At 41.8% G+C, this 25336-nt stretch overlaps 1 protein-coding gene and 1 long non-coding RNA gene across 5 annotated transcripts in view; one reads left to right on the top strand and one right to left on the bottom strand.

Annotated features, from left to right (window-relative positions):
- LOC127049812 (uncharacterized) overlaps positions 1-20563 on the bottom strand; it is a 74238-nt gene extending 53675 nt beyond the window's left edge. The window contains exon 1 of the long non-coding RNA XR_007774069.1: positions 20414-20563. This is a non-coding gene — a long non-coding RNA (uncharacterized LOC127049812). The remainder of the gene's footprint in view (positions 1-20413) is intronic.
- Positions 20564-20703: 140 nt separating this feature from the next.
- The window catches only part of KIDINS220 (kinase D interacting substrate 220), a 176417-nt gene continuing 171784 nt past the window's right edge, over positions 20704-25336 (top strand). For 2 of the 4 annotated variants that reach the window (XM_050950541.1, XM_050950540.1), the window contains exon 1: positions 20704-20919. The gene's annotated coding sequence lies outside the window, so the exon portion shown is untranslated. The remainder of the gene's footprint in view (positions 20920-25336) is intronic. The other 2 variants (XM_050950543.1, XM_050950542.1) reach the window with 2 other exon arrangements.

The following is a 25336-nucleotide window of genomic DNA, read 5'->3' as shown; positions in this document are numbered from 1 at the left end:
AATGCAATATAATCTGTATTTGGTAGCCTAAAACCAAAATGTCTCCTCCTCCCCTTAGTAATTTGGTATTTTCTTTTGGTATGCATGCCAGCAGATATCATCACATTTTAAAGAGGCATTTGTCATTAGTTGTGCATTTGCAGTAACAAGAGTAAATATCCTGTGGAAGAAAGCACTCACAGGCTTCTGATGCAAATACAATTTGTGCTGGCCCTTAACTTCCTAGGGAATTGGCATAGCTACAGTCTCATTTAACACTTGGATATGAGGGAGTATACATAGTTAAGCAACTATGGTACTCACCAGTCTGGACGGCGCGGCATCGATGTCCGCGGCTCTCCGTGTCGATTCCGGAACTCCGTTCGGATTGATGGAGTTCCGGAATCGATGTAAGCGCGCTCGGGGATCGATACACCGCGTCCAGACTAGACGCGATATATCGATCCCCGAGCAATCGATTTTAACCCGCCGATGCCGCGGGTTAGTCTGGACGAGGGCTATGTACAAGCACCAATTGAACACTACCTGCAAGATTCCTAGCTTTAAATTGGATATAGCTGTCTACTTCTACATTCAGTGTCATATTTATCACTCTTGATTTCAATTTGGAATTTTGAAATTCTACAAATGTTGCCATTGCTGCATAAGAAACAAAAGACAATGAATCTCAGTCTTGGGTAGAATTAGTGCCCTTCCATTTTTATCTCTTTGTAATATGCTCATTTGTGAACATGAAAATACATAGGGCCAAATTCTGCTCTTAGATGAGAGTACCTCCTATTCGTTGCAATGGGAATTGTGTGTGTATCTCCAGGCAGCATTCAGCCTTCATGCATTATACTGTTGCGTTTTCTGCTTTTTGTTACTTGCTTTGCTATAACAAATTAAAAATACTGCACCAAATTCTGTTTGTGAATTAAGTTCAAGAGCAGCCCTCAGTAAATTTAATTATTTAAAGATTATTCAGATAAGAAATATTTAGGTAGAGTATTTCACTTTAAAGGCTTATATAATTACTAATTACTATTTTAGTGATATTTTAATCTTTAAGAAGAAATTTGTGGTTTATCAGATACAAAAGTAACCTGCTTTTAAATATTGGTCTCATTTTATTTACTATTTCATATACACATTAGATATTGGATTCCAATTAAACATTTTTATGAGGGCTAAATATAACTCATCCTTGTTTGTAATGTTATGGTGCTTTGTAGACAGTTGCATATTGAGGACAGTTCTTCTGGACACTTAATGAGCTAATGCTCATTTTTAAATGTATTCCTCATAGTAACTGTTCGCTAATTATTTTTAACATTTAACACTCATGCATTCATTGAAGAAAATAAATATAAAGAAGAATAGTTTGAGTGGTGCCTCACTGTCACTATAGTGAAAGGATCAGATGGGTAGCCGCGTTAGTCTGGATCTGTAAAAAGCGACAAAGAATTCTGCGGCACCTTATAGACTAGCAGACGTATTGGAGCATAAGCTTTTGTGGGTGAATACCCACTTTGTCAGATGCATGTGTCACCCATGAAAGCTTATGCTCCAATAGGTCTGTTAGTCTATAAGGTGCCACGGGACTCTTTGTCACTATAGTGAAAGATCTGTTAATTTTAAAAATGTATATAAATCCTGTTTTATTCAGCCATAGACATTCCTTCAACTGACACTTATACAAGATTTCAGCACAGGTAAAGTTTTTTTAAAGGGACACATGAAAAGATATTTTCTTAAAAAATAGTCTTGTGTATGTTTCGAATATCACCTTAAGGAGAAGATGTTCAAAGAGAGATGCATATAAATAATTGCGGTGCCCTTGTCTATGCACACATTTTGTATAAGCATTTTGGTTAATGGTGTGGCTATTTTACCAAAATACATATGCTATCCATTATACTGCTAGTTTATATAAAAGTGCTTATTCCACAGTAGTTTATTCCTCTGACCCTAGGCGAATAAACCATACCAGTATAAAAACCTGTATACCAGTTTAACTGCATCCACATTGGGGAAGGAATTATACCATATTAATAATACTAATGTAGTTACAGTGGTACAACTGCTAAGTAAAGACAAACCTAGGTACTAAAATATCATGGGTGAAATCCTGGCCTCTTTGAAGTCAATGGCAAAACTCCCATTGACTTCATTGGGTCCAAAATGTCAACCCATGTGTGCAAACTGTATATCAGCATACACATGTGGCTACCTCTTCTCCACGTGTACATACAAATATCTGAATATGGGCCTACACCTAACTTTAAAAACCTGGCCTTAGATTAAAACATAAAGAAGTTTAAAAGTACCATGTAATTTCCTCTTAAACAAACATTGCAATTGTTGATCTTTGTAACTACTCTGGTCTGTTTAATTTTTCTAATTCTCATTGGAGTTTTGTGAAACCAGCCTTGAAAACGTCAAGGTTTTTGCCTAAAAATAGATGTGTTTTCAAATGAAAAATGAATTAATCAGTTTTACAAAATCACAATGAAATGTGAAGTTTTCAAATTTAATTGAAAATATTTTACATCCATAGTTCTCATGCATTAAGATTCCAGTTGAATACAGCATTTAAGTACATGTTTAGCCTCAGATATGTCCTTAACCCATCCTTATTCAGCACAGCACTTAGGTATATACTTAAATCCAACTGAAGTCAAGGGGACTTAATAACTGTTTGCTTGAGGTGAAGAACATGCCTAAGTTCTGTGCTGAATAAGGGTGAACTTAGGCAGGTACTTAAGTACACTTCTAAATTGGGGCCTTCCCCAATGATGCAGTGTTTCAAACAGAAAAACTGCAAGGGATGATTAATAAAGTAAACTAAAATTACTTTTTAATCTTTTAATTTCATAGATTTCAGATGAGAGTTTTGTATTTATTTGGTTACCAAAACCTGTATTTCAAGCCTATTTGTATTCCCTCTAACAGTATTTTAAAAAATCTTTTGGAAGCATTTTGGTTACAGAAATGTGCAAAAATAAGCAAATAAATATAAATTGGCCAGTTCATCCTCTTGTATCTTTCTCCATGCTATTAGTCTCCAATGGATTAGGCCTGGTTTAGTATTTTAAACATTTAAAAATTACGTCTTTTTTTAATATGTATATCCTTATAAAATTGTGAAAATGTAACTCTCTGGACTGAGAAACTGTTATGGTCTGTGGTGTGCATTAACTATATCTAAGTGTCTGTATAACTATTTACACAAGATTAGTTTGTCCCCTCAGATCATATATCATACACCACAAAATTAAGTTCTGTTTTCATATTGCTACTTCAAATAAAAGATAAATTAAACCTCAGACTATCAGTCACATTAAGGTCTGAATAAAATGTATGAAAGGATTCCACGGCCGTGGCAAAAATTATCTCCTGGCCAGTATCCTAAAGTGAAAATATAACTGTTAAGCCAGAATCCAAATGCAAAGTAAAGGTCTCTGCTGAAGTTTCATAACAATCTCCACTTAAAGATTGCCTGTAGCCAGTCTTTGAACACAAAATTTGACTTCACATAGCCAGATTATTTGAATGGAAAACAATGTAGGGCTGCTTTTAGATGTACCCTTTTCTGATTGCTCCATCAGAGGAGGGAAGTGAATAAGGAAAGGTTTTGGAGAAAGGTTTCATTCACTGCGATGCTGACCTGGCACAGGAACTAGACCGAGTCAGGAAGAATCATCTAACTTGGATTCATTGTAGAGTTCTTACCAAAATTTACAATGTGAGCAGACATCATTGGTTCATCCAGGGCTATGATTTTACCTCTCTTTCTTCCAAACCCTGAAAAGGGTTTGTATGTCCAACATATTACAATCACAACTTAATGAGCACTGGAGATCTCAAAACAGTAAGGCATTGCATATCAATGGTGCAGCAACATTTTGTCACAATGGGTTATAGAAAAGGATATTTGCCTACATGTTTCTTTTTTGCCTTTTTATGTGTTCAGTTCTCTTAACTTTTTTTTATTAACAACTTTCTCCTGTCATACACGTTTTCTTGTCCAGTGATATTGACTATTTCTATGAAGAGTCTTCTGACATGTCTTAGAGTGACAAAAGGTATCATATGATTTCGTAGTGACTAGGTAGTTATTTTTAAATTCCAGACCTCAAGAGTATTCTAGATCAGTTAGAAATGAAAATTCTAAATGTATTGAATGGAAACTAGTTTAAGTCAAGGTGGGTGAACATAGCATTATTCAAACAATATAAGATGTTGTAATAAATTATTCAATTTAAGAATCTAAAATATGAAATTTAGTTCTTTCCTGTCTTGGTTACACATTCAAGGGTATATTATTTACCTCAGTGCAGAAGTAGTTATGCACCCAAATACCCACACACAGAGTTGAGAAAATACGCCTAAAAGTGGATAGTTACGAGTATTCCTCAACTTGCCTTTTCTGGTTCAGAAAATAATACATTGTCTGTGAATTTCATTTTTACTATTCCAAAATATATATTTTTAAAAAAGTGTTATTTTTCAACAGATCCATAAACCTAGATCTCGATGTATGGTAAATTAAAATACCACTGTGTTAGTTACACTGTGATGTGATGATATTTTAATAAATACTCATTTCTAATTTGTCTCTGCATTGCTGCACAGATAGCAAGCTGTTATGTTTTAAAGGTGTTTTTAACTTGCCTATAAATGTTTTCTAATTTGTGTCTTTAAAATCTGATTAAACAGTAGTTTAAAGAAAACCTTGAATTTGTTCTGCTAATTTCATTGGTGTCTAAAATAACTGCTAAGTAGTAAGATTATTCAATGCATTGCAGTAAACCATGAGATCTAACAAGCTAAGTAGACCCTTTGCTAAAAAAGAAATGCTTTTCTTCACCAGAGAACCACACCTCTGATACCTGAACTATTCAACTTTACAGTTAGACTATCTAACAATGTTAAAAATAATTAAGGAATAGTAGGGATGGGTGAAGAGCCTCCAAATAATTTAATTCAAACTGAATATTAGAGGCTATTGATTTTAGGAATACTGGATATGGAAAAAAAAGTGTAATGGAACTAATAGGGGGTAAAATGTGAGCTATGATGGGCAGTGTAGTTAGGACGGCATCAACATCGGCCTCACAGAAATAGCGAGAAAGAACTGAGTTTTTTCACCAAGTGTCTGTGTCCTTCAGGAGGAGGTAACGGCAGAGGGATTCAGGCAGCACTAAGTGGACATGGCACATGACTAGATCCTGGTAGCAGGATCACAACAACAGGCAGAGAAGAAAGGAATGCTCTGTGTGTACTGTGACAAAGTTCCTCCTCTACCTTGGTGGGTCCTGCACTTATTGGCAGATTTGCTCACCTCAGTGATCTTCCTCACAGTCTGGATCAATTCCTTCTGTGTCTGATCAGGAGTTGGGAGGTTTGGGGGGAACCTGGGCCCATCCTCTACTCCGGATTCCAGCCCAGGGCCCTGTGGATTGCAGCTGTCTATAGTGTCTCTTGTAACAGGTGCATGACAGTAACAACTCCCTGGGCTACTTCCCCATGGCCTCCTCCAAACACCTTCTTTATCCTCACCACAGGACCTTCCTCCTGGTGTCTGATAACGCTTGTACTCCTTAGTCTTCCAGCAGCACACCCTCTCAACTCTCAGCTCCTTGTGCCTCTCTCTCTCCCCCTCTCTCACACACACACTTCCTCTCCTCAAGTTCCCCTGAGTAGCCTGCCTTGATTGGCTGCAGGTGATCTAATCAGCCTGTCAGCCTTAATTGGTTCTAGCAGGTTCCTGATTACTCTAGTGCAGCCCCTGCTCTGGTCACTCAGGGAACAGAAAATGACTCATCCAGTGACCAGTATATTTGCCCTTTACCAGACTCCTGTACCCCACTGGTCTGGGTCTGTCACAGTATATATAATATTCATATTTCAAAATTTAGTTTTTATGGCATGTGTGTAAATTTCACAATAGTGAGACTACAGGGATCAGAAACACATGCCAGAAGTTAGGAATGACTTCAAAATAATTGAGCTACATGACTGAGCCTAAATCGACTTTGCAAAGCTATCATGAAAATTTCCCAGACCCGGCACAAAATCAACTGACCTGTCATTTGCTGTGTGGGGATTAGTGAAAATGACCCCACAAAAAACAGTTTTCAGTAGTGTTGCAGCTATGTTGGACCCTGGATAGTAGAGTGAAATATCCTTCACAAGTGGGTGAAATAAAACAAACAATCACTGTGCTCTTGAATTAACTCACTGGATTTATGGCTCGTTAAAACAATTTGTAACCAGGGCTGGCGCCACCTATTAGGCGACCTAGGTGGTCGCCTAGGGCGCTAACATTCGGGTGGTGGCGACCGGACTTCTGCCGCCTCTGTCGGGGGTGGCATTTCGGGGGCGGGACCTTCCGCCGCCTAGGGCAGCAAAAAAGATGGTGGCGCTCCTGTTTGTAACACACTAGTCCCCTCCCCCTTTTTTTTTGTCCTGTGACTGCAGAGGTATTAACTGATCATTTCACCTACAATGGTCTCTTACAGTATGTGAGAGACAAGGTGGGTGAGGTAATATATTTTATTGGACCAACTTCTGATGGTAGGCGAGAGAAGTTTTCGAGCTTACACAGAGCTCTTCTTCAGATGTGGGAAACTTACCTGAGAAGAGCTCTGTGTAAACATGGAAAAAAGCTTCTCTTTCTCATGAACAGAAATTAGTCCAATAAAAGATATTACTTCACCCACCTTGTCCTTTAATATCCTGGGGTCAACACAGCTACAACAACACTGCATCTTCCAATATGTGTTAACTACTTGTGCTAAATAATTTGTTCCGTAAATTAGCTGTGACACCAAGTAAGTTTCCCAGACGTGAGGAAGAGCTCTGTGCAAGCTTGAAAGCTTGTCTCTCACCAGCAGAAGTTGGTCCAATAAAAGATATTACCTCACTCACCTTGTCTCTCTAAAAAATGATTTTAGACATGTAAATGTATGTGTGTGTGTGTGTGTACAGTAATTACTGCCAAACAATGGGTGGGTGAGCAGAATTTTGTAAGGCTGCTCCAAATCCAGCCACTGGCTGGTTGGATGACACTCTCACAAGACACTCTCCTTCTCAACCCATGTAGGTGGATACATTCCTGAATATCCAACAATCCAAATATCTTCAGCTTGGTATTTGGAATTAGCCTCACTCTAATGGCTCAACATTCATATTGTTTAATGAACTGCTTATATGTTAAACAATATGTTTCTTGTTTGTTTCTGAGCCACCCCAAGAAATAGGATTGTTAAAATGAATCTCCCATGGATCAAACTTCAGCAGTATTTGCTCTGGTATTAGGACTCCAACGTAAGGACTTACCTTGTCCTTGCTGGCTAACAATATTTAAAGCAGACTTGGACAAATGTTGGTCTTTGCCAATATATGTTGTTGTACAAAATGAGCAGTACCATTGATACTCCCCGAAGGCTTACTGTTTCCAACTTAGACATAATGAAGTCCAACTACAGGCATAGGAACCCAGGACTTAGCTTATATATTTGTAGGCAGACCATATTTGTTTAATTTGTAAACACCTAGAAGGTAATAGGATTATAAGGAATGGCCAGCATGGATGTGTCAAAAACCAGTTGTGCTAAACTAATCTAATGTCCTTCCACAGGGTTCCTGGACGAGTGGATAGGAGGGAAACAGTAGACATGAAAAAGTATCTTGATTTTTTTTAGTAGGCTTTTGACACAGTCACATGACATTCTTGTAAACAAACTAGGGAAGTGTGGCCTAAATGAAATTATTATAAAGTAGGTGCAAAACTGGTCAAAAGACTACTCAAAAGAGTAGTTGTCAACCATTTGCTGTCAAACTGGGGGCACACATCTTGTCAGGTCCTCCAGTCCTGTGTCCAATACTATTCAGTATATTCATTAATAACTTGGCAATGGAGTGGACAGTTTTTACACGTGCCACCAAGGTTGGAGGGGTTGCAAGCACTTTGGAGGATAGGATTAGAATTTGAAGTGACCTTGACAAATTGGAGAATTGATCTGAAATTGACAAGATGAAATTCAATAAAGACAAGTGCAAAGTATGTTTCATTAGGAAGGAAAAATCAAATGCACAACTACAAAATGGGAAATAACTGGCTAGGCAGTAGTACTGCTGAAAAAGATATGGGGTTATAATGGAGCATAAGTTAAAAATGTGCCAACAATGTGATGCAGTTGCAAAAAAGGCTTATATCATTCTGTGATGTATTAACAGGAATGTCATATGTAAGACATGGGAGGTTATTGTTTCACACTACTTGGCACTGATAAGGCCTCAGGTGCAGAACTGTGGGGAAAAAAACTGGAGAGTCCAGAAGAGAACAACAATTATAAAAGGTTTTAAAAACATCTGAGCTATAGCTTTTATTTGTTCCAGAAATGCCTCATCCACCTCTACCTGATTTGGTGATCTGCAGTATTTCCTTACCATGACATCATGTTTATTCCCCCCCACCCCGCCGCCCTTTATCTTCACCTGGAGACTTTCTACTGGTTTGTTTCACCTCCTTCTGTCCCTCAGAACAATTGCGTACATTCGTAAAATGGAACAGCTCCTTCTCCCCCTGCATGTCCTTCCTGAATAAGCTATACCACTCTATACCAATACTCCATTCATGAGATTTATCCCACCAAGAATGGCATCTGTGATGCTGATTAAGTAATAATTTAGCTTGGACTAATACTTCCAGTTGTTTCTGTTTAGACCCCACATCTCTTGCATTTATGTATAGATATTTATGATGCTGAGCAGATTCCCTACTGTTATCCCCATTGTTGCTCCTATGACTCCGTTGTAAATTTCCACTCTCTCTCCATCCCCATCATTTATAGAACTGTAGGACTGGAAGGGACATGAAGAAGTCTTCTAGTCCAGTCCCCTGCACTTACGGCAGGACTAAGTATTATCTAGACCATCCTTGGCAGGTGTTTGTCCAACCTGCTCTTAAAAATCTCCAGTGGTGGAGATTCCACTGTTACAAGAGATTTTTACCTATTTTGATCCTGTATAAAGATTGCAGCACCCAGGACAGAGACAGGCATAAAGATATTGACAGTCAGACGTGGGAGTGAGAGACATCCTGAACAATTCACTTCTTCCAGTTAGCATAAACAAAGGTAGTGGCAGCATCATAATGCTTTAGTTTGTGGAGAACAGTAGTTAGGTTTAGATTTGAGGCTTTAAATGAGTTATAATTAATGGTAGTTTATAACTAAATATCCAAAATGGTGGCCACACTGATTTTATATTAGAAATCATCAAAAATGGAGGATACAGACTAAATTGACCAATAGTAGATCAGAAACAGGGATGAAATAAAGTTCAAACAGGGATGTCTCAACTCACTCAAAAATACCTGAAGGAAGAGGTTAGGAGCAGGAGCAGCTAAAGTGACAGGTAGAGCTGATTGGTTGAACAGTTGCCACCCACACAGGGAGGATCAAGAGGAGGATGCATGCAAATTACCAAGCCTGAAATAATAACCAGAGAAGGCCAGAAACTGAATATAAGGACAGCTGACAGGCGTGTGTGTGTGTGTGAGAGTGAGAAAAAAGTAGCAGCAGAAGACAGCAAAAGGAGAACAGAGAGCAGAGAAAAGCAGCAGCAGAGGGAGAAGATCGCAGGCAGCAGTAGCAACAAACAGAACAGAAGGACTGAGATGATACAGCGGGATTATAGAAGAAGTGTAAGTCTGATATTTATGATGATTCTTAAGGAATGACTGGGTATGCCTGTTTCTGAGTGTGATCCACCCCACCCCATTCTGTGACCGTTTTAAAAAGGGCTCACACAATGGTAATCTTAACTACTCAATGTTTCTTTGTTATATTGTAATGTTATTTTATACATATGTATAGGATATTTGTATGCTACATTGTAATGAGTCTAATGTTATTGTATTACAGGCCTTATGCATATGTACGGAAGGGTCAGTATGTACCAATAATGCAACATTGTATTTGTCTTACAGTCTATGTAGTCTTCTGTGCCATTTGAATATATAATCTTTAAGTGCAATGTAGCTGTCTTACTACCTATTATATACTGTAATGCTTGCTTTCTTGCTTTATTGAATATACTGTAATGACCAAATCTTTTTTAAATGAGACCTTTTGAAGAATTGCTGCTTGTATGTCAATCCTTTGAGCAGAGGACTATATCCATGTCCTCCCAAGGGTTAGCAGAACTAGTGTGCTCTGCAGAGTCCTCTGCATGTCAGAGACAAACCCCTTGGTAACACCCTGGCAATTCCTCTAAGGTGGGTCACCTTCTTATTACCCCATCTGAGTAGAATAAGTTTACAATCAATTTATGATTATAGGCAGTCCAGTGCTGGGATTCCTTAAGTCCAAATTTTGGGGTAGCAAGCTGGTGCCCCTGGGTGAGCATGAGGTGTTAGTTTAAGAAAAAAATGTCTCCTGTTGGATAGGAGGATGATTGACACCAAGCAGTACATTTTCTTTTCTCCCTTCTTTCTCATTCTTTTTTTTACCTTTTCCTGCTGTTTATCTTAAATCCAGCTTTTCAAGAAGCATGCTAAGGGTAAGTAACTAAAGGTAAGTGAAAGCTTTCAGTTTCCTTGTTAGGAATTGTTACCTTGTTCAGTTATCTCAGTTACCTTGTTAGGAATTGTTATTTATATCATGCTGGTGCCATAATCCTAAAAGAATTAGGAAGCCCAGCTAAATGCTTAAGGGCTGATGGAAGGGTCAGTATAGTTGTGATCAGGCTATTCATTAGTTCGAGCCATCATACCTTAGTGCAGGGTTTGTCATGCTCCAGTGAGTGGCTAAGGCTGAACTATTTATTAGTTTGAGCCATCATACTCAGAATGCAGAGGTTGTCATATCTCAGTAAACAGCTGCAGTCAAGTTCACAGCAGGTATAGTGTTGTAGGTTAGATTTAGAAGATACAATTGTAGTTGCAAAGCAAGGATCGCAGCCCAGATTTTCACCTACACCTGAGTCAAAGTGAAAAAGTCTGTGTAAATGTTTTCATGCCAGAAGAAGGGAATTCAGACCCACGGGAAACAGAATTGGGCACATAAGGCCTTAGGAAGTCAGATTCTGGGGTCAGACACCGAGGATAGGAAGGCCTCAGAAGAACAAAAGAACGGCCATGTTGAACCAAACCAAAGGTCCATCTAGCCCTGTATCCTGTCTTCCAACAGTGGCCAATGCCAGGATGCCCCAGAGGGAATGAACAAAACAGGTAATCATCAAGTGATCCATTCCTTGTCTCCTATTCCCAGCTTCTGGCAAACAGAGGCTAGGGAGGCAGACTTTATTCCGCAAACTCAGAGAACAGGGTCGGGCGCCCACAGCAAGAGGCTGGAGGAAGGCAGGCTTTATCCCAAGAGTTGAAAAAGTGAAATGAGTAGAGTATTAGAGATTAAGGATTAATAGTAACGTTTTAAAATAAAAAAGGGGATAGGGTGATCATACAGAAGTGAGATTTTGAAGGGCTAGCAGCAGTTGGTTTCGAGGAGGTTGTAATCATACCTGGAGACCTCTACCTGGCCAAGCAAGTTGTTGGACTAGATTGATAACTGGTATATTTCTGATATGTGAAATGTAAGAAAGAGTGACTCCACAACAGATCCCAGAATTTGGCCTGACCATTAGAAAAAAATATTTCAGAGTGGTAGCTGTGTTAGTCTCTTATGAGCAAAAAGAATAAGGAGTACTTGTGGTACCTTAGAGACTAACAAATTTATTTGGACATAAGCTTTCGTGGGCTAAAACTCACTTCATCGGATGCATGCAGTGGAAAATACAGTAGGAAGATATATATACACAGAGAACATGAAAAAATGGGTGTTGCCATACCAACTATAACAAGACTAAGCAATTAAGGTGGGCTATTATCAGCAGGAGAAAAAAAAACTTTTGTAGTGATAATCAGGATGGCCCATTTCCAACAGTTGACAAGAAGGTATGAGTAACAGTAGAGGAAAAATTAGCATGGGGAAATAGTTTTTATTTGTGTAATGACCCATTCACTCCCAGTCTTTATTCAAGTCAAATTTAATGGTTTGCAAATTAATTCCAATCCTGCAGTTTCTTGCTGGAGTCTGGTTTTGAATTTTTGAATGCAAAAGTGACAGCAAAGGGGAAACTGAGGCACAATCGCATTTCAGAAATAATGTTAGGAAACAGTTTGGACGATTTTGCTAGAAAGTTAGGATGTGGTCCTTGGAAGGGAAATGCATTCATTGGGCCTGGTGCTTATCAGCAACTTTGAAGGCAATGGCATCAATGGGTTCAACCTAAGAAAAAAGGCTTTTTTCTCAGGAAAACCTAATAAGGAGAAAAAACAAGTTGCCTTGCAGGGGCTGCAGCTTGTAGCTGGAACTTTAGATTCAGAAATGGATACATTATTAAAAGAAATACAATTAAGAAAAGAGAAAAAAAACTTAAGGATGAAAAGTTATCTAATTTCAAAGCAGAAGCTGATACATTGAAAGCAACTATGCTGACTCTGTGCAAATTGTTGAGTCCCTGTAGTGGGGTGGTCGCCCACTTCCTGGTCTGGAAAGGGTTACAGCCAGTCCTGGGAGAAGGCTGGGGCTGTGAGCTAAAAGCTAGGCTGACTGTGGAAGCAGCTGCAGCTGGGCCATGCCCCAGTCAGACCTTAGCTGGCCCTGATAAAAGGGCTATGAGCCAGGAGCTAGACACACTCTCCCTCCAGCTTCAGAGTCTCTCTCCAGCACTAGAGAGAGAAGGACCTGGCTGCCTGGGAGCCAGGTACCAGAGGTAGAGCAGTGCTGGGGAAAGGCAAGAGGAGCTCCAGCCTGGCAACTCCCCAAGCTGCAGGCCTTGTGCAAGGCCTAAAGAAGGTACTGGGGCTGCAGAGGTGCAGCCTGGGGTTAGGCAAAGGCAGCTGGTCCAACCCCCTTGCCGATGATGAGTGGGCATGACAGACTGCAGTTTGCCCCAGTGAGCAGGGGCTAGAGGACGACTGGCAATAGCCACTGAGGCAAGGTGGGGTAGAGGATTGGAAGTTTCCCTGGGAGAGGAGACCCAGAGACTGTGTGGGTACTATGGTGGGCAGAACCCTGACGAAAGGGGCACAGGGGTCCGGGAGGGACACAAATGCCTGAGGCAAGCAGAACATTGGCCAGCAGAGGGCACTCTGGAGCTAGAGAGCTAATTCCCAGGATGAACAGCTGGAGGCATTGCACCAGTGAGTTGCCATAAAGCTAGAGTCCCAAAATGAGCTAAGAGGAGAATAGGAAAAGTTCATGAAAAACTTGAGGAATGGAAGCAAAAAGCAATGGATAGGCAAGCTGCAATTAGAGTAATACTCTCGGATGCTGATGAAAAGAAAGGAAGAAACCATGCAGCTTGTATAAATTTGCTTTTACATTCCAAGGATGACAGTTCTATTTCACTTGGACTCCCAGGGTTTTCATAATTCACCAGCTATTTGTCATATACATGTAAAAAAGATGTGGGATAAAATGCCTAATAAGGATAGTATCATATCGTATATAAATGATATCTTTATTAGTACAAAAACTAGGGAAGAAAACTTAGAAATATTAGATCAGGTTTCACAAAAGATAAAGGAAACAGGGTTTAAGGTTAGTCCAGAGAAGGTTCAAATATGCCAGCAGCAAGTAAATTATTTAGGAATAATGTTGAGACAAGAAGGACGATTGCCAGATAAGCAAAGGGTGGAATTATAGCAAAAGTTACCAAAAGATATACAGCGGAGTCACGTCATATGTGCATTTAACTTGTGCAAATTCAGCTATACATCTGCAATGAGCGTATGCCCCGGAGTGAGCGTGAGATGGGAGACGTGAATCTGCTGTTCCCTCAGTCGGTCTCATTTCCTGCGTGCCTCTCAGTGTGAAAATCTCGCCATTCTGAGTGTGATTCTAGTGTTTAAAGATATGGATTTTTCGTACAACGTGGCCCCTAAACGCAAGCCAACTACTTCATCTGGTGCTCAACTGAAGAAACAGTGATCTGTTCCAACACGAGGAAAAACTGGCTGTGTTGGACTTATTGAGAGATGGTATGTCGGTCTCCAACGTGGTGCGTAAATATGGCCACAACAAATCTAGCATCTGTGCCATCAAGATTCAAGAGAGAGAAATTCGTCAAGCCGTGGCATCAAGTGCTCCAATAACTGCTAAGGTGATGAGTCAGGTGCGTGATAAGACTTTAGTGAAGACTGAAAAGGCATTAAACTTATGGCTGGAAGACATGAACCATAAACGTGTGCCTATTGATGGATGGCAACACGTTGCGAGAAAAATCTCTCAGCATCTATGCACTGTTCAAACCTCCTGTCGAAGAGGGCCAGCAACTGATGAGAAGGAATTCAAAGCCAGCCAAGGTTGGCTTAACAGTTTTAGGCACCGCTTCAACCTCAGAAACGTGCAGACTACTCGTGAAGCTGCATCTGCTGATGAAGAGGCAGAAAAAGCGTACCCCGAACAATTAAACAAAATCATAAAGAAAAGGGCTTTCTTCTGGAACAAGTTTTTAATGCTGACAGGACTGGGCTCTTCTGGAAAAAAATGCCCAACTGCACTTACATTTCGAAATCAGAAAGACAAGCCCCTGGCTTCAAAGCAGCTCAAGTCCGTGTGACTGTTGTTTTGTGGCAATGTGGCTGGGCATTTAATAAAGCCGGGCTTGCTCTACAGGGCTTTAAATCCCTGTGCCCTAAAAGGCAAGAACAAAAAAATCTCCTGCCTGTGTTCTGGCAATCAAATAAAAAGGCTTGGGTAACGGCAGTATTATTTCTGGATTGGTTCCACTAGTGTTTCATTCTGGAGGTCAAGCAGCACTTCAAAGAGAAAAGACTTGACTTTAAGTGCTGCTGATCATAGACAATGCTCCTGGCCACCCTGAGGCACTCCGGTTTGCGCATAACGACACTGAAGTCATCTTTCTCCCACACAATACCACCTTCATCCTCCAACCTCTCAACCAAGGTGTGATTCGCTGTTTCAAGGCCACATAGACGAGGCTTACGTTCTCACGGATACGGAGCACTATGGATGCTGATCCCAATCGTAATGTGATGGAGTGTGGGAAGTTCTTCAACGTTGCCGATTGCATCACTTATATTAAACAGGCAATGGATGCAATCAAGCCTGAAACAGTCAATGCATGTTGGTGAAATCTATGGAAAGAATGTGTGAATGATTTTAAAGGTTTCCCGACCATTGACAAAGAAGTGAAATGCATCGTTCAGGTGGCCAGGCAAGTGGATGGTGATTGGCTCTCAATTAATTCTTCAATTTTTTCCTCAAGGATGTCAACATAGAGAAACATTGACTAACGAAAAGTTAGAGGAACTGATAAAATTGTCTACCGAAGACAAAGATGACAATGATGAACAGGAAGAGCCAGCAAGTTGGAATCTTCATAAATTTGCTGAAGTGTTCCAAGCAGCAAAACACTTGAATGATTTAATTTCTGAATACGATCCCTCTATGGAATGAAGCCTCAAAATCACATGCAGTATTACGGACGATTTGAGACCATATCAAGAAATGTTTGAGCAGCTCAATAGCCAATCACCATGTTTTTCAAGAAAAAAACAACCAGCAGCAGATAAGCCTGGCTCATTGTCTCCTGGATCAACATCAAGCCCTGACAACCCCCCAGTAGTGTCATCATCATTGTAGACTAGCAAGAATATCCAGGATGAATGGTGAGTGGTTAGGTTTACTGTTTTCCTTTTTTATTCTTTCATTCTTCTGACTCTCTCTCTCTCTTTATGTAATTAAAAATACAGTACTGTAAAATTATATTTTGCATATGTACTCTATTATATACTGTACATTACTGTATACATTATACATATTACTGTACAGCATTGTATACTGTACACAAAACCATGTATACTGTACTTTATGGGTGATTTAAGGGATTTTCAAGGGTAATTTTGACTATATGCAATTTTCACCTTATGCACTGACTTTAGAACCTAACCCTTGCGTATGAGTAAACTCCACTGTATCTACCTTAAGATCATTTTTAGGGATGGCAAATTTCTCAAGAGATTTTATAGAAAATTATGCAGAAAAAGCCAGTCCATTGTGTAAATTATTAAAGAAAGGTAACAACTGGGAACGGGGATTAGAACATCAAGAAGCTTTTATTCATCTTAAAAATGGATTAGCACAAGCCCCAGTGTTAGCATACTGCATACACAAAGGTAGGACAACCTTTTGTGCTCTAATTGGCTACCACTAGCACTGGAATGAGCGCTGTATTAAGCCAAGGTTATGGTACAGGTCTTTGACCAATAGCATATGCCTCTAAGATCCTGAACGGAATAGAACAAGGATTCACTCCCTGTGAAAAAGAGGTATTAGCCTTAGTTTGGGCTTTACAACTTGGGAATATTTAGTAGGACTATCCCTAGTGCTTCTTAAAACATCCCATTCTCCTGTGAGATATGTATTAACAGGAACAATTAACAATGGACATGTTTCTAGCCTTAGAGTAGCAAAATGGATGTTAGCTTTACTGAATAAAGGTCCCAAGTTTATTACCAGTTCCTTATGGTCTTATAATTGAAGGGGAACAACATGAGAGTGTCCCTTAACAGAAATTCCTTCCAAAGAACCTATATTGTTCCAAGGTGGAGCAATCTTAAACAAGGTCGTAGATACAGTAGATGTAATTTGGTTTGTGGATGGTTCTAGCTTTTACAAGAATGGTGAACCATATACTGGATATGCAGCAGTAGGAATATCTGATGAAAAAGTTAAGGGACTATGCTCACCTCATTCGGTACAAGCTGCTGAAATTGTAGCAGTGACATTGGAAAATACGCCAATGGATGAAACTGTGGCTATTTTTACAGATTCTGAATATTTTTTCCCACTACTATCATTTATCTTATTGTCTACATAATCTTTTTCTATGTTTACTGCCATCATTAAACTCATTCCATATTTGTTACTATTATTATTGCAAAACATAATACTTACAAACAATCTACTACATCAGCAGTTCTCAAAATTTAGCAACCCTAGGACCCCCATTTTGATTTAAAAATTTTTGGAGATCCCCAATCCTCCACCCACCCAGCCCTTGCTCCGCCCTTTCTCTGAGACCTTTCTCCTCCTCTGAGGCACCGTCCATGCTCACTCTATCCTCCCTCCTCTGTGGCTCATTCTCCTCCACCCTCACTCACTTTCACCAGGCTGGAGTAGGGGGTTGGGTTGTAGGAGGGGGGTGCAGGTTCAGGGAGAGAGTTGGGGTGCGGAATAAAGGAGAGAGTTTGGTGCAGGAGGGGGTTTGGGGTGTGGGCTCTGGGAGGGAGTTTGGGTGTGGGTTCTGGGCTGGCCAGCAAAAGGGACAAAAACTTGTTGCATTGAAATAAAGGATAGAGAGAATATATAGAGAGAAGTCGAGGATGATCTCTTTCATAGGTTTTATTTTTTTGGGTCCTTTGCTGACTGAGGAGTCCAATCCTTGAGCCGCAGGTTCACTGGCAGACATTACAGATGATGTTGTAAGTCAGGGTTGGATCACGATTGCTGTGACAGTCTTCTGTGCTTTTTCTTTCCCCCTAGCATTTTTCTGTGACCAGAGCAAGGCGATTTTTCTCAAAAGTGGGAGTTCCTTCTCTGACAAGTCTTCACCAGTTATCCCTATCCTGGGTTACTGTCTCCCAGTGTGTGGTGTTGAAGCCGCATGTCTTGATTTTTTTTCTTGAAGGTGTCTTTAAAGTGTTTCTTTTGGCCTCCGCTTCCTTTCTCCCTTTGAGTTGGACATCCAGCAATTGTTTTGATAAGTGTACATCAGGCACTGATTTAACCCTCTGTTAAGATTACCTTTTTATACATACCTGTGGGCTTTTGACACGTGCCCCCTCTGAACCTAGTTTAAAGCCCTCTTCACTAGGTTGGTGAGTTAGTGTGTGTGATAAATGAAGGGGGGGGGCTCCCTTTTATAGACACCCAGCCAGTAGCTATAAAATCCCTCTTAGTAGCTTCTTTCTAATTGTTCTACCTGTAAAGGGTTAAAACGTCTCACTGCTATGCATAAGTAAAAGGATGCGAGTGGGCACCTGGCCAAACAAGCCAATAGGAAGGCTAGAACTTTTTAAAATTGAAAGAAGACTCCCCTTTTGCCTGTCTGTTGTTCTCAGGGAGAGGCAGACAGGGAGCAGTTATGCTGTGAGAAGCTTGGGCCAGGTATGAAAAATCATCAGTATCATACCTAGAAACTACTCATGTAAAACCCCAGACATGTAAGTAGACCAGGAAGTGTCTAGAAAGATGCGATTAGGTTTATCCCTTTTTTCTTTATGGCTTCTGGAGTCCTCTGTGCTAACCCCAGGTGCTTTTGTTTCACTTGTAACCTTTAAGCTGGTCCTCAGGAGAGCTATTTTTGATGCTTAGTCCTTGTAATTGTTTTTTTTTTTAAATCTAGCAAAAAGCTTAAGTTCCCAGCTGTATTTTCTTCTTTTTTTAATTAATAATATTTACTTTTTTTAAGAACAGAACTGGCATTTTGTGTCTTAAGAGGTATGTGCACCTGTTGTTTAATTAGCTGATGGCAACAACTGATTTCCTCCCCTTCCGCCCTTTGTCAGCTCTTTCCCAGAGGGGAGCTGAAAGGGCTTGAGGGTACCCCATAGGAAGGAATTCTCAAGTAAGCGTTCCTGGTCTCTCAAAGGGTTTCTGCACTGGGTGGTGGCAGAATCTACCAATCCAAAGTCAGAGAAAAGCTGCAGCCTGGGGAGTTTAATACAAGCCTGGAGTGGCAAGTATTAATTTTTAGAGTCCTTGCAGGCCCCCCACCTTCTGTGCTCAAAGTGCCAGAGTGAGGAATCAGCCTTGAGTGTGAGAAGATGCTCTTCCCGTTCTTAGTTAGGTGGACCTCATTTCCTGCCAGCAATCCTCATTGACAGAACAGCATCTCTGGTCAAGGAAGCCAGAGCCCTCCTGCTGACACCATCTGTGCAGCCATGCATTCATCTGCAGGATGCTGTGTGAGCAAGAGAACAGTTCCAAACTGAGACAAACTAAATGCATCTCAAGGACAGGGGTAGGAAATGAAACCACCCATTTTTGTTTGTGAGATTCATGAAATTAATTGATTTTTGTTGCCACTGTTTGTGCTCTGGGATTTTCCTGCCAGCCACTGCATAGTTTGCTTGTGTTGTAAGGGTTATTTATTGGATCCAACCATTTACCAGCTCCATCTGGGATTGGAGAGAGATGTTTGGTTTCTTTAATACTGTTTTCATAAGTATTTAACATCTTGGCCTCTTGTTTGAAGCGACTAGATAGATGCCAAACATTTAAACTAATGTTTAATGTTCAAGCTCTGAAAAGGTTTTTTTTATTTTTCATCTTTTTTTTTTCTGCTGGGCTGGTTTTTTAAAGGATGGTTAAGATAGTGTTATTGCAAGTGAGCTATACATCTTTCACAAGGTCCTGGATTTGAGACTCAGTCCTTCATTCCCTTCTTTTCTCCCACACATGCATACTTGTGAACACACAAACTATAAAAGTAACTAGCTTGTGGTCAGATGGTAGAACCTCTGAAGAGGTGGAGTTCCATGTCAGGTTGCCTGAATCAGGTTGTAGAGGGACTTGAAGGGGTGGGTAGTGAAGTTGGAGATGATTTTAGAAGCAACATTTTTGACAAACTACAGAAGAGAGAAGTAAAACACGCAGAAGACAAAAAACCGTAACTTTCTGCATCGCATCACCAAGTCCTCCAGCTACTTAGATACAGACAAACAATGGAACACTTTGAATTGTGAAAAGAGCTAACTATGTCTGGGAAATGTTACACAAGAGAGAGGGTACACTAATGGAACTGCTTATGTTGATAAAATCTTGTGGGTATTTCAAGAATCATGACCTGGCATTGATGCTCTTCAGCACTCGGAGCTAGTTATCTCGCCTTTGTTTGTGAACTCTTAGGTGCACCTCACTTCTCAGATGGCCGCTGGTAGCTGAAAGCTCAGAAATAACAATTGCTTTTGCTCTTAAACTGAATTCGAGCTCATTTAAATGTATTCAGAATGAGGAGCATCTCCCTTGTGAACTTCAATTGCTGAGCTGAGCACGACGACTGCAGCTTTCTTTTCTAGTTATTAAAAAAAAAATAGTATTCAGGTCTGCATTTATCCCTGCTCAGATGCGGGGGCTGCACAAACTGACTGGCTGTTTTCAGTCCTGTAGCATCAGCGAGGCTTGAGATGAGATTGCAGTTGCAGTCTCTGCTGCAGGGACTCCTCTAGCCCCAACCACCACGGGGAGAGGCGTAGGGTGACGAACCCGTTCGTTAAAATAACTTCTGACAATCATCACCCGACAGCAGAGTGGCGAGGGCTCGGTCTCCTGGGGCAGGCAGCGTCTCAGCCCGCCAGCACACCCCCCCCCTCGCGTATCTTACTAACCTCTCAGCAGCCAAACGAGGCGGTTCCTGGTGTCGGGACCGCTGGGGCCGGGAATATTTCGCAGCCGGGCCAGCCCCGCCGCTCTGCTCAGGGACCAGCGGCCGGAGCCCGCAGGGTGCAGCCTGAGGCCAGCATTAGCGCCGGGGCTCCGCCGGGCAGGTTGCTCCGCCGAGGCGGAGTCAGTGGAAGGGGGAATTACTCGGAGGAGAAGGGGAGGCTGCTGGGATCCCGCTGGCGTTCGAACCCCGCCCCTCTGGCTCCGAGCCGGGCTAGTCCCCGCCCCTTCTGTGCCCGGGGCTAAGGCGACGGGCGGGCGCACGTGACCGGCCCCGAAGTGGGGGGCAAGGAGGAGGCAAGATGGCCGCTGCCTCTGCCGCTGTGTGTAGGTGAAGAGCCCTTGGAGCTGCCACCGCCCGCGGACCGGAGCCAACCGCCGCCGCCGCCTCGGCAGAATCTCCCGGGACCGGAGAGGCCGCTCGCGGGGGCCGGGTCCCGCCGGCTCAGGGGTAAGTAGCGAGGGAGCGCGGAGCTGTCATACAAAGGGCGCGATGGAGCCGCCTTGACCCCTCGGCGGCGGCTGCCCGCTCTGCCCTGGCTGGGGCTGGACACTGCCGAGACCGCGGGCGGGGGTAAGGTCCGGGCCCGTGCGCCATCCTCTGCCCGGGGGCGCGCAGCTCTCGGCTGCCCGGGCTGGGCTGGGCTGCTGGGCTGGGCGGCGGTGAGGCTGTGCGGGGAGAGGCGCCGCCCGCCTGCTCTGTCCCTCCAGCTCCCGCAGCCGCGCTCGGCGCTGGGGGATCGTGTGTGTAGGGCAGAGCAGGGCGCTTCCTGGGCCCATGAAAGGGCCTGTCCGTGGGCCGTTTACACCCCTCCCCCTGTGCAGTGAGTGGTCATTTACACCCCTCCACCCCCCCCCATGCAGAGAATTGTCATATAGACCTTTCCCTCCCCTCTCTCCCTCCACTGGGCAGTTTCATTTACACCCCTCCACCCCGCCATGCAGATAATTATCATCTATACCTTTCCCTCCCGCCGCTGGGCATTTTCATTTACACCCCTCCACCACCCCATGCAGAGAATTGTCATATAGACCTTTGCCTTCCCTCTCCCTGCTGGGCATTTTCATTTACACCCCTCCACCACACACACTCATCCATGCACAAGCACAAATTTAATGAACAGCCCATGGGATACTACAAACGTGAACAAGCTCGGCTGTCAGCCACACTAGAGCATCTGTCTTCTAATGAGTTTTTTTTCTTTATTATTGATAATGTGGAAAGACAAACATGGTCTTGATGCAGATTATAACTCTCTTGTCAAACCTGCTTACCCATGCTAGTAACCACCTCCCAAATAAAACTCCCTTGTGCCATGTTGCAGAAATTAGAACAATAAAACAAACAGCAGGTGGAAAGACAGTATAGCAAGGGGAAAGGGAATTGCTCTTCAAATCCAAAAGGTATATAAAAATAAAAGTAATTATTGATTTACTAGGTAGATGCTTTTTAAATGTCTAAAATATATTTGAGAGTCAAGGTAGGTGAGGTAGTATCTTTTATTGGACCAACTTCAAGACCGTTAACATCTATTAGGTTAATAGCGTGTTTACATTATAGAGACTGTCATTTGAAGGACCCATTGAAGTGAATTCATAGATTATAGCACAGGGGTGAGCAAACTACGGCCCCTCAGGGCTTTGGATCTGGCCCATGGGATTGCCACCCCTGTGGCGCTGCGGGCCCCGTGCCACTCCCAGAAGCGGCTGGCACCATGTCCTTGCGGCCCCTGGGGGATGGGGGGCCAAGGGTTCCGTGCGTTGCCCTTGCCTGCAGGCACTGCCCCATGGGAACGGGGAGCCGTGGCCAATGGGAGCTTTGGGGGAGGTACCTGCAGGCGAGGGCAGCCTGCAAATCCCTCTGCCCCTGCCTCCCCCAAGGGCTATAGGGATGTGGTGCCAGAGCGGCACAGGGCCAGGGCAGGCAGGGAGCTGCTGCCACCCTGGAGCTGCTCCAGGTAAGTGGCATCGAGCTGGATTCCACACCTTGAACCCCCCTTGCATCCCAACCCCCTGCCCTGAGCCCCCTCCAGCACCCAGCACCGCTCCTGCACCTCAACTCCTTGCCCGGAGCCTCTTCATACACCCGTACCCTCCTCCGCCCCAACCCCTTGCCCTGAGCCAACCAGATGTGGTCCTCGGGCCAAAAAGTTTGCCCATCCCTGTTATAGCATATATGAAATTCTATAATCTAACACATTTTCTGTTTTTCAACTTGTTAGTAATATAAATATGAGAAATTAAGAAGTCTCTGGATTTGAAATCTCATTAAATGATAAAAGGAAATGAGCTAAGAGTAAACATGTAAAGATGGGAAACTGACAGTCTCTGCTTCAAGGAGTTAGTCTAAATCATAGATAGCACAAGATCCAAAACAAAACAGCTAAATAGGAAAGTCATGATTTTTACATAAGAACTGCCAAATTGGGTCAGACCAAAGGTCAGTCTAGCCCAGTATCCTGTCTTCTGACAGTGGCCAATGCCAGGTGCCCCAGAGGGAATTAACAGAAAAGATAATCATCAAGTTATCCATCCTCTGTCGCCCATTCCCAGCTTTTGGCAAATAGAGGCTAAGGACACCATCCCTGCCCATCTTGGCTAGTAGCCATTGATGGACTTATACTCCATGAATGTATCTAGTTCTTTTTTGAACCCTGCGGTAGTCTTGGTCTTCACAGCATCCTCTGGCAAGGAGTTCCACATGTTGACTGTGCATTGTGTGAAAAATACTTCCTTTTGTTTGTTTTATACGTGCTGCCTATTCGTTTCATTTGGTGAACCCTAGTTCTTGTGTTACGAGAAGGAGTAAATAACACTTCCTTATTTACTTTTTCCATGCCAATCATAATTTTATAGACCTCTATCATACCCCCCCATGTCGTCTCTTTCCAAAGCTGAAAAGTCCCAGTCTTATAAATCTCTCCTCATACGGCAGCCATTCCATACCCCTAATCATTTTTGGTGCCCTTTTCTGAACCTTTTCCAAGCCCAACATATCTTTTTTGAGATGGGGCGACCACATCTGCACAAGTATTCAAGATGTGAGCATGCTACGGATTTATATAGAGATAATACAATATTTTCTGTCTTATTATCTATGCCTTTCTTAATGATTCCCAACATTCTGTTAGCTTTTTTGACTGCCGCTGCACATTAAGTGGATGTTTCCAATGAACTATTCACAATGACTCCAAGATCTCTATCTTGAGTGGTAACAGCTAATTTAGACCCCGTCATTTTATATGTAGAGTTGGGATTGTTTTCCCATGTGCATTTATCAACATAGAATTTCATCTGCCATTTTGTTGCACAGTCATCGAATTTTGTGAGATCCTTTTGTAGCTCTTTGGAATCTGCTTGGGGCTTAACTATCTTGAGTAGTTTTGTATCATCTTTAAATTTTGCCACCTCACTGTTTACCCCTTTTTCCAGATCATTAATGAATATGTTGAATGGGACTGGTTCAAGTACAGCCCTCTCTGGGATGCTGCTACTTATCTCTCTCCGTTCTGAAAACAGACCATTTATTCCTACCCTTTGTTTCCTGTCTAACCAGTTACCAATCTACAGGAGGACCTTCCCTCTTATCCCATGACAGCTTACTTTGCTTAAGAGCCTTTGGTGAGGGATGTTGTCAAAGGCTTTCTGAAAATCTAAGTACACTATATCTTGAACGTGATATAGAAAAGCATGTTGTCAGCAAGAAATAATGTGATAAGAACATTATTAAGCAGGCTTATTTTCTGGCCCACAGTTTGGTTCCACTTGGTCCTAAGATGACACAGAACGGATTATTCTTTCTTACTACGGTCATTTGAGATAGTTCACATTGGTACTTTTGTTTGCTTTGAAACTTTTTATTTTTCTTTAAAAGAATTGTTTGAAACAGAAAATTACATATTATAGTAGTAATTACCATTCTTTTATTATGTAAAAGTTTTCAGTGTATTATAGGAAATAGGTAGTGCAATATTTTACTAAAATACCAGTGTATTGGATCAATCACTTGTCGTTCATTCACCAATATTTAAATTCTATCTTAAGAGTGCAAGATTTTTCTGGCAAGATTTATGCTTTATAAACTCTTGTCACATACTATTCATGGGTCTATTGTCTGCTAGATGTTTTATTTTCTTTTAATGTTTGCTCTTTTTATTAAGCAGGGAAGTTAGACTTACAAGATAGTAATCACCGCTTTTTAGCCTTTGCTTAAAATATGTACTGCATTTGCTTTGTTCCAGCCTTTTGATATCTTCCCAATTCTCAGTGACTCTTCAGAAATTTTTTGGCTCTGATATATAGTTTTTATAAAGGCTGTCTTATTTCTCCTTATTCCTTAACCAACCAAAAAGTTTAATGGTGACCAGATATGTAACACAATTACCATTAACAGCCTAGGGGAAAGAACACAAGCCGGAATAGTGAAAGAACAGGTTTAAGACTATTTAGATGAGTTGGATGTGTTCAAATTGGAAGGTCCTTATAAAATTCATTCTGAGTACTTAAGGTACTGAGGCGATCTTGGAACTATAAGCAATTATCTTTGAAAACTCCTGGCGGAGGATGAGTGACGTCCCAGAAGACTGAAGAAGGGCAAATACAGTACCTATATTTAAAAAGAACAAAGAGGATCTGAGGAATTATAAACTTGTCAGCCTAACTTCAATGCCTGGAAAGTTACTAGAACAAATTATTAATCAGTGTGTAAGCACCTAGAGGTTAACGGGTTTATAAGGAATAGTCAGCATGGATTTGTCAAGAACAAATTATGCCAAACCAATCTAATATCCTTCTTTGACTGGGTTCCTGGCCTAATGGGTAGGAGGGAAACAGTAAACATGTTGCATCTTAATTTTTTTAAGGCTTTT

The sequence above is a fragment of the Gopherus flavomarginatus genome, chromosome 4, assembly GCF_025201925.1.
Source record: "Gopherus flavomarginatus isolate rGopFla2 chromosome 4, rGopFla2.mat.asm, whole genome shotgun sequence".
In the NCBI taxonomy this organism is placed as follows: domain Eukaryota; kingdom Metazoa; phylum Chordata; order Testudines; family Testudinidae; genus Gopherus; species Gopherus flavomarginatus.
Note: the sequence above shows the minus strand (reverse complement) of the source record. Positions and strands in the feature narration are given on the sequence as shown.